The sequence below is a fragment of the Lissotriton helveticus genome, chromosome 7 (assembly GCF_964261635.1).
Source record: "Lissotriton helveticus chromosome 7, aLisHel1.1, whole genome shotgun sequence".
In the NCBI taxonomy this organism is placed as follows: Eukaryota; Metazoa; Chordata; class Amphibia; order Caudata; family Salamandridae; genus Lissotriton; species Lissotriton helveticus.
In genome coordinates this window covers 991,579,050-991,588,351 of record NC_136068.1, presented here as the reverse complement: position 1 = coordinate 991,588,351, position 9,302 = coordinate 991,579,050, and positions in this window count along the sequence as shown.

Here is a 9,302-nt window from a genome sequence, read left to right as displayed (position 1 = left end):
GCGTGCGTGGTTGGTGGCCGTCAGTGCAGCTCCCAGCGAGACCGGCCACCAGGAGTCGTCCCAGGCGCAGGGGGTGGAGCCGAGGATGAGGACCTCCGTCTTGTCCGAGTTCAGTTTCAGGCAACTGCTCTTCATCGTTCATTACTTCGCTGGTGGTGGAGTCATTTGGCGCCCAGATCGTATCCTACGCGGATGACACCCAGCTCCTCTTCTCTTGTACGAGAGGAGGTGACTTTGATGGGGAGAGTATCCGGGATTGCCTTGGGGCTGTTTTTCACTGGTTCCATCTGAACAGCCTCAAGTGCAATTCTGATAAGTCCGAGGTACTTTTCTTTGGGTGTGACACAGAGCCAGACTGGCAGGCCTGGTGGCCATCGAATATGTTCCCCCCGTCTTGTTCCTCTCAGGTTGCCAAGAATCTGGGGGTCAAGATGGATAATAGGCTAACCTTGAAATCACAGATCTTGGGGGTGTCGGGCACTTGCTTCGGCATCCTTAGGATGCTGCGGAGGTTTCTGCCCTTGCTTTCCGAGGAGCACAGGAGATTGACAGTCCAGGCTCTGATTGGGTCCAGGTTGGATTATTCCAACATTCTTTACCTGGGCCTACCAGAGTACTTGCTGCAGCGGCTTCAAGTGGTGCAGAATGCCGCTGCAAGAGCAATCTATGGTTTGAATAGGCGTTCCAGTGCGTCGGGCCTGTTAGAAACTCTGCACTGGCTTCCCATCCGTAAGCGGATTGCCTTTAAGGCCTTAACTTTGGCCTATAAGGCTCTTCACAAGGGGGGAGCCAAGTACCTCCAAAAGAGACTGGTCTTTTACCAACCGACCAGGTCTCTGAGGTCGGAATCCCTGTACTTGGCAGTTGTTCCTCGTGTAAAGAAAGCGCGCCTCGGAGGCCGCTCTTTTGGATTGCTGGCGCCACAGCTGTGGAATTCTTTGCCGCTTGCTTTACGGGGAGCCACTAGCCTGCTGGCCTTTAGAAAAGGCCTTAAAACTTGGCTGTTCAGTCAGTAGTCTGCTTATTGTGAGTTTTTATCAGGCATCTCGTTTTTTTTTTGTTGTTTTTTTTTCTTTTTATCTGGTGTTATGTTATTATGTTGCAGTGTTTCCTTTCTCCAATAAAGCGCCGGGACACTCTTTTTGAGTAGCCGAGCGCTATATAAATAAATAAATAACATAACATAACATAACATAACTTCGTGGAAGTTGGTTTTGGCGGTGGCGGGGTCTTTGGTGAGGAAGAGGATCAGCAGGGTGTCGTCAGCGTATGAGATGATGTTGAGGTTGTGTGATCGGACGATGTTGGCAAGCGCTGTCATGTAGACGTTGAAGAGGGTCGGGCTGAGGGATGATACTTGGGGTACTCCGCAGGTGATCTTGGTGGCTTTGGATCGGAATGGAGGGAGGCGGACTCTCTGGGTTCTGTCGGTGAGGAAGGAGGTGATCCAGTCCAGGGCTTTGTCACGGATCCCTGCATTGTAGAGGCGTGTTTGTAGGGTGTGGTGGCAGATGGTTTTGAAGGCGGCCAAGAGGTCTAGGAGGATGAGGGCTGCAGTTTTGCCGCTGTCCAGCAGTGTCCTGATGTCGTCGGTAGCGGCAATGAGGGCAATTTCGGTGCTGTGGTTGCTGCAGAATCTGGATTGGACAAGTCCAAGGTGTTGTTCTCTTCGAGGAAGTGGGTCAGTTGTCTGTTGACAATCTTCTCGATGACTTTCGCCGGGAACGGGAGCAGGGAGATGGGCGAGAAGTTCTTGATGTCCTTTGGGTCTGCCTTGGGTTTCTTGAGTAGGGCGTTGATCTCTGCGTGTTTCCAGCTTTCCAGGAAGGTGGCGGTCTCGAATGAGCTGTTGAAGAGCTTTTGGAGTTGGAGTGCGATGATGGAGCTCGATTTGTTGAAGATGTGGAGAGGGCAGGGGTCTGACGGTGATCCGGAGTGGATGGTGTTCATGGTTTTGATGCTGTCTTTGTCGTTTACGTGGTTCCAGGAGATCAGGTGTGACTGAGGGGCGGAGAGTCTAAGGTGTAGGCGGCTGTCGGGGGTCTGGGTGTTGAAGCTGTCATGGATGTCTATGATCTTGCGGGAGAAGAAGGTGGCTAGAGAGTTGCAGAGGTCTTGTGATGGCGGGATGTCGTTGGAGCTGGCGTTGGCAAGTTCCTTCACGATGTTAAAGAGCTCTTTGCTGGTGTGTGTGTTGTTGTCGATGTGTTCCTTGAAGGAGGTTCTTTTGGCAGTTCAAATGAGTTGGTGGTGCCTGCGGTTGGCGTTCTTGAGGGCTGCAATGTTGTCCTGGGTTTGCTCGTGGCGCCATTTCTTTTCTAGTTTTCGGCAGGTCTGCTTGGATGCCTGGAGGATGGCGTTGAACCCGATGGCCCTTCTGTCAGTGCTTCTGTTTGAGGGTTTCTTGATCGGGGTGAGAGTGTTGGCACAGTCGTCGATCCATTGCCTGAGGTTGTGGGTGGCTGTGTCGGTGTTAGTGTGGTCGGTTGGTGGGTCTCGGGCGTGGAAGGTGATAAGCTGGTCTTCGGTGACCTTGTTCCAGCTGCGGTGGGGGATTCTTTGATGGTGTTTGTGTGTGGTGGTTTTCTCGAAGGAGAAGTGGATGCAGCGGTGGTCAGTCCAATGGAGTTCGGTGGTGTGGCCGAAGGTGACGTGGCTGCTGGGAGAGAAAATGGGGTCGATCGTGTGTCCGGCGGAGTGGGTGGGTGTCGTGACGAGCTGTTTGAGACCGAGGTTGGCAAGGTTGTCCAGCAGTGTGGTGGAGCTGCTGTTGTCGGCGTTCTCAAGGTGGAAGTTCAGGTCTCCGAGGAGGATGTAGTCTGTGAAGGCGAAGGCGTGTGAGCTGACGACGTCTGTGATGGAGTCGCTGAACTGTGGCCAGGGTGCAGGGATCTGTACATGAGGGTTCCTCTGAGGGTGGTGTTAGAATCGATGTTTGGTGGTGCTGAGGGTGTCTTCGATGTTGGTCGAAATTCTGAGGGTATTTCTGTGGATGATGGGGATTCCTCCTCCAGGTCTGTTGGTGCGGTGCCTGCGGATGATCTTGTAGCCATCTGGGATGGCTATGGCAACTTCAGGTGCCGATGAGGTGTTCATCCAGGGTTCCATCAGGGAAGCAACGTCCCGAGAGGATGAGTCGAGCAGGTCCCATAGTTCAACGGCATGCCTGTGGAAGGAGCGGTCGTTAAGCAGTATGCATCTGAGATGGTTGTGGCCTGCTTTGGTGGGGGCGCAGGACTTGCAGGTGTACGCTAGCTGGTGAAACTGCAGTTTCGGTAGGTGAAAGGTCCGTGGGTGCGCTTTGGGGTGGCCTGGAAGCAGGTGGTAGATCGGCCGGCGTTGAGTGTGTGGAGGAGGTTGGCATCGTAGCAGCAACTGGTGTCGTGACGCTCATGGGTGCCAGGGCATCTGGTGCTAGGCGTGGTCCATGTGCGGACGGGCACAGACGGGCTTGCCTTAGGCGCACCTTCTGCGTGCCAGCCGCGCAGCGGCTGCCATTAAGAGGGCGAAGTGGTAGGGAGGAGCCGCTGGGAGGCGTGTGTGAGGGCGAATGGGCGAGCGAGGGGGGCGGGCCGCAGGGGACGCAGCGGTGGGGAAAATGGAGTGCAGCGGGGGAAGGAACCAGGGGGCCTGCGGAGAGGGTAGGGCAGGGAACACAAAAGCAAGCCAACAGGAAAGGTAGCACAATAGTCCAGAATTGTGAGAAAATTACAGTGAAAAGAAATACAGTGAAAAAGCAAAAGCGAAAAATGGAATGAGAGTGGCCATAGGAGGCTTGAACTCGTAGCAGCAGCGGGCGGAGGGGCACGGCACAGACAGGTGGAGCTAACTGTGCGGCGTGGGGAGCGACATGCCTGAATACAGGGTTAAGGGTCGCTCAGTAGGGTTGACTACTGATGCCAGTCCCCATGCTATTAATTCGAGATTGTCCTGTTCCAAGTAAGTGATGGAGAACAAAATGTAGTAGCTTTTGCTTTACGATCCCTCAAAGGAGTCAAACAGGATTACTCAGTGATTGAATGGAAGGCATTGGCTTGTACCTAGGCGATACAGCATTTCAATTTTTTTTGTGGGGGCTATCTTTTACTGTTCACTGTGATCATTCATCCATACTTCAATTGTTTTTCATGTAGTACATAGAAAATGTTACTCCCAGGATTAAAGATGGATGGAATGACTGGGTGACTATAACTTCCATGTTGAATATTATCCAGGGATTAATAATCTAAAATCTAATTGCTGAACATGTCTTCGAATTGAGACAACTGATGAATCTTTAGCAACTGAAACAATTAACTGGGTAAAAGAATGTGCGATCAGTGAACCAGGATGAAAAAATGCTAAGGAAAAAGATCTGACTTTGCTTAAGATTAAAGAATATGTAGAAAACGCTTGTGTGGATTTTAAGGCGCTCTCTGAAAATTTAAGGGTTTTTGGTATGTATGAGCAGAATTATGTTTGTCAGAAGGAGAATTTTACAGAAGTTTTAAATTGGTGCTACCTGAAATATTTTGATACAAAGTGATAAATATAGCACATGGACTAAACCTAAGCTAGAATCAGAGAATTGTATTGGTGGACATGGACGGACCACCAAACTGAGCAGGTAGTTAAGGACTGTATACTTTATGCTAGTAATGACAAGAACAAAGTAGCATACCGGACACCTTTGTCTTCAGTTTCATTCTGCCCGCTAAACAATTAGGCGACTAGGAATTTCCTCACTTTATACCTAAATTCACTGTATTAAAACTTCTGACTAAAATTAAAGGTCCCTTGCTCTCAACAATATGACTAACACTCATACAGGTGTTCAAATGGGTCTTTGATTTGCCTACCTGGGCTCATCAATCGACAAACATGTCCAATCATATTGCACTAAATAGGTTAACATAAGCCATCTTCAGCAAATCAACAACCTTCAGACCAATGTGTGGTATGGCCTTGCTTTTTCTTTCATTTACTAATGTTAACCAGCGTGGCTTATTGTTATTGAACCCTAATATGTTCCCCCACTACTGATAATAAGATGGCTACAGGGCAGTCCAGTTACAAATGTACTCGGAACACCGGCCCTTCCACTTTCAGTTCACCGGCTCCCATAGTCCTTCTCCACACTATGGGGTCGATTACGATGGCAGACGGAAGGCCGACCGCCGTCCTGGAGTAGGCGGAAAATGCCTTTTTACAGTCCGCCAGCCGCGGCCAGTCCGTCCGCCATATTAGGATGGGATTTTGTATAATTACACAGGAGTGAAAACCCGTCAACCTTGTTGGGATTGGGGTAGAGAACTATATAAACATAACAGTATCCCAACTGGTATAATTTTAGGACAGTTAGTAGAGACATGATTACAACATTATCCAGGAAGGAACAAGGAGACTCAAGGTGATTTGTACATGTGCTCAAAGCATCATTTTACTAAACATATTTATAGGGATAGCCAAGTATGATTTACAGTTAATATCAGCACTGCAATTTCAAATTGAATGATAAACAACCCGAAGTTGTACAAGGTGCACGAGTGAGACAAGTGAATAACACTACGGCGACACAAGTGACGTGAGTGATCAGCGTGGGCGGCGCAAGGTGTTGGTGCATATTTATATACAGTGAATTTTAGAAGACACAGAGTGGTTTGTAAATAATTTCAAAGGAACATTTTTTCATTTGACATTCTTGATGAGAACCACTGTGTGAAGGGCGCCTAAGGTCTTTCTGATAAGTCGAAGGCGTTTCGATCCGTGGCAATTGGGATCATCATCAGGACTGGGGGGGTTGGTCGCAGTGCTGTAGGGAGAAAGAGGGCAAGTATCGGGGTAAATGGCCGCAGGGTGGATTGACGGTGGGAAGGGGGTTGGGGGGAAGGAGAAAGGAAAAGGAGGGATGAGGACAAAGGACACAGGAGTTATGGCATGAATGAGAGTGGAAGACTCAGCGAATGTAGAGCCCAGTGGGTTCGGTTAGGAGGAGTCAATCTCATAGGTCAGTTACATAAGGTTCGTAGAGAGTCAGGTGCCTGGTCGGTGAAGTCGAACAGCAGGAGTTAAGGAGCCGATCGTTTTATTAAAGGTGCTCCTTGGGCCTTCAATCTAGAAATACAAGGTTGAAGACCCGGTTGTAGAGGGGCAATGGTGAGGACAAGCTAACGGGGCAGCAAGCTAGGCGAGAGAACCAACTCACCCAGTCAGGCGTAGTCTCAGACAAGGTGGGTAGTCCGGGGAAGAATTATGCCGGTCCAAGCGTGATCGGGGGAGCGAGGGGAATCAATCTGAAAGAGAGGGGCAGAGTAATGAGTAACGGGCACTAAATGGGGAGGAGGGATGAGGACAAAGTCCGCAAGAGTTAAGCATGAGCGAGAGCGGAAAACACACAGAGTTGAGGGCCCACTGGGGCCGGGTTGGAGGAGTCAATATTGTAGGTCTGTTACATGAAATTTACAGAGAGTCGGGTGCTTGGTCCGTCGACTCGAGCAGTAGTTGCTGAAGAGCCGATCGTTTAATAGAGGTGCTCCTTGGGCCTTCAATCTAAAAATAAAAAGTTGAAGACCCCCCAGTTGTAGCGAGGCGAAGATGGAAACAAGCTTGCGGGGCAACAAGCAAGGCGAGGGAGCCAACTTACCCGGTCAGGCGTAGTCTCACGGAAGGCGAGTGATCCCGGGGAGACGTGTGCCGATCCAAGCGTGATCGGGGGGGGGGAAGAGGAGAGTCAATCTGAAAAAAAGGGGGGGGCAGTGTAATAAGTAATGGGCGCTGAGGACTGAGTACGCAGTGGAGAATAGTAGGAAGCTGAGGGCGGCGTGTAACATACCTATCCTCGAGGTTGATGAATCCTAGTTGGATAGCTGTTCGGGCGTTGCTATGGCGCCCGAGTGAATAAGACAGAGCTAAATAGCTATTGGGCGGTCGAGCGTCCTCAGTGACGTCAGTCAGAGGACGAGTGTGAACTGGCTGGTGGTAGGGCAGTGGGGAGGGGCGGGGTGGTGGAAGGGGAGACAGAACGAGGAAGTGCTTTGGTTGCTAGGGTACGCTCCGGGGCAGTTGACGACAGAGTAGTGGAATGCCGGCAGGAGACTGGAGAGGCGGCAAATGGGAGACTCGGGCTGAATGGCAGTATACTAAGTACACTCTAATGTGAGGTGTAATCAGATTGAAAGTTATATATACAGTTGGCTGGATATGACAGATTCTTACAGTCAAAAAACAGAATCGATTAAAACGTTAGCATATCATGTGGAGAGGACAGGTTCAGAGGGTGAAGAGATATCATTGGTGCCAGCTGCACGTTCGGTTGTCATAATGATTCAACAGAAACTAGCCTTAGTTATACATAATGATCGAACAACATCTAGTAGGAAGGTTTGTAGAGAGGTGGTATGACTCAGGTAATGGGAGCAGAGCATAGGGGCAGACAGGCAGGTGAAGATGGTGATTTCAGATGCGGATGGTACCACTCCACTCATCAAGTGTGTTCAAACCGCTATGGAAAGAATCACATAGTGTCATCCACTTGCATTCTATTCTGTTCAAGAGGGATCTAATATCTCCACCCCTGGTGGGGAGTGTCATTTGTTCGATAACTTGCCAAGTGATGTCAGTATCCTTGTGATTTTTTTCAAGGTAGTGGGATACCAAGGGGGCTGTGATAACTTTGCAATTGATCCGGCTTTTATGTTGAATAATGCGGTTCTTGACATTTTGGGTGGTCTGGCCAATGTAAATTAATTCACACGGGCATCAATCACATTAGTGGATCTGCAGGTCGTGAGATTTCTTAAGGTATAGCTTCTGCCTTGTATTTGAACACTTTGGTATTAACCGTAAGTTCACATACTGAACAATTCTGGCATTTGTAGTGGCCCAGGACTGGAGGTAGACCCCATGCTGCCGTGATGGTGTGGCGGTCCGTGGTTTTTTTAGGCCAAGTAATGGCGTGTACCAAGTGATTCGACAGGTTATCTCCGCGTTGGTATTAGGAAAGAGGTTCCTCTTTGAAGGGGGCGAAGGGACGGAGAATCGACCAGTTCTTCTTAATTATTTTGGCCACTTTGTTGCCGCTGGGGCTGAATTTAGAAACAAACGGGATTCTTTTGAGAGTTTTTTTTGGTTGACTGGTGAGCAAATATTCTCTGTGAGAGTACCACGCTCTATTGCGGGCTCTTGACACCAGGCGTTTGGGGTATCCTCGAACGATAAGTTTCTTAGTTAGCGTATCAGCCTCTCGAAAGTAGTCATGTCGCCACTTGCAGTTCCTCCTGATGCGGAGGAATTGCCCAAAGGGCAAGCCATTCCTGAGTCCTCTAGGGTGGTAGCTGGTGTAGTGGAGTAGCATATTTTGTTCTGTTGATTTTCGGAACAAGCAAGTCCCTAATTTACCCTCCTCAGCGTGGATGGTGACATCTAAGAAGGGTAAGTCATTATGTGTGCATTCGCATGTGAAGCGGAGATGTTCCTGGGATTGATTCAGCCAATCAATAAAGGAAAGGAGGACTTCCTTTGTGCCATTCCAAAGTAGCAGAACATCGTCTATATATCGACGCCATAATTTTATGTTGTCCCTGAAAGGATTGGTAGTGTGTAAAATGATGGTCTTTTCCATTTGGTGTACGTATAGTATCGCAAAATTAGGGGCAAAACAAGCGCCCATGGAAACTCCCTTGATCTGTAAATAAAAAGTGTCTATGTAAAGGAAATAGTTATTCTGGAGAGCGATACATAGTAGATCCATAATGAAGTGGGTTGGAATTTTGTTGGGTCGGGGTCTGGTTTCAAGGAGAGCTTCAATCACTTGTAGTCCCTCTGTGTGGGGAATGTTCGTATATAGGGACTCGATGTCTAGACCCGCCATGAGAATATGTTCAGTATTGTAATCAAGGTCTTCGATGGTGTTTATAAGGTCGGTGGTGTCCTTAATAAATGTGTCAGTTATGGGGACAAATTCCTTGATGATGGCGTCGATGTATTTCCCGATCCGTTCTAGAATGGATCCGCATCCAGAGACGATGGGGCGTCCAGGTGGATTGTGGTGGTTCTTGTGGATTTTGGGTAGGACATAGAGAACGGGGGTCCGTGGGTGAGGATTGTTGAGAAAAAGGAATTCTTTGTGAGTAAATATTTCCATCAATTTGGCTTGTTCGGTCACGTCACGTATCTTGATCCTGATTTCATGTAGTGGGTCTTTGGTTAGAGGACGATAGTGTTCCGCGTTGTTGAGTTGTCGTTTAATTTCCAAGTCATAGTTGTCGGCTTGCATCATGACAATAATTACAATAATTACTCACAAAGAATTTCTTTTTCTCAAC